We start from the raw sequence: 703 nt of genomic DNA on the forward strand, positions 1-703 counted from the left end.
TACATTACATATATATTACATATATATTACAATATATGCAGTATATTACACATGCTCATATACAGAGACGTATAAATTCCCCTCCCCAGAGAGCTGATTGTTGAATGTGGACCAGCACACCCCTGCCTTTATACCCTGGAGAGCTGAGGTAGTCCTTTGCCAACGTGGTGTGCGTTCATTCCGCTAAAATTTATTGAGTGCCTACATACACTCTGCCAGGCAGACATGTCCTAGGGGATATGGATGTTCATCAACTATTTAATTCAACACAAAGGTTTTGCGCTCTTTTCCCGCCTCGACTTGGGTCCAGGTGCTTAGCAAGACAGCGAGAGGAAGGGGAAAGTATATACCCTCTGGGGGCAGAAGCCGTGAGAGCACAGGGGTCCAACTCTGGAGTTTCTTTTGAGCTGCTTTTATTTTTTATTACTTTTTATCGAGATCCGATGGACGTGTAACCTCACGTCAGTATCAGGAGCACAACATAATGATTCGATTGACATAGATATTGAGAAATGAACACCACAGTAAGTCTAGTTACCATCCGTCACCCACGTGGCCATGACATTTTCTTCTGGTGATGAGAGCTTTTGAAGATCTATTCTCTTAGCGACTTTCAATTACACGATACGATATCGTCACCATGGTGTACACGACATGCCCAGGCCTCGTTTATTTTGTAACTGGAAGTTCATGGCTTTTGCCC

The sequence above is a fragment of the Pteropus vampyrus genome, unplaced genomic scaffold, assembly GCF_000151845.1.
Source record: "Pteropus vampyrus isolate Shadow unplaced genomic scaffold, Pvam_2.0 Scaffold459, whole genome shotgun sequence".
NCBI lineage: Eukaryota > Metazoa > Chordata > Mammalia > Chiroptera > Pteropodidae > Pteropus > Pteropus vampyrus.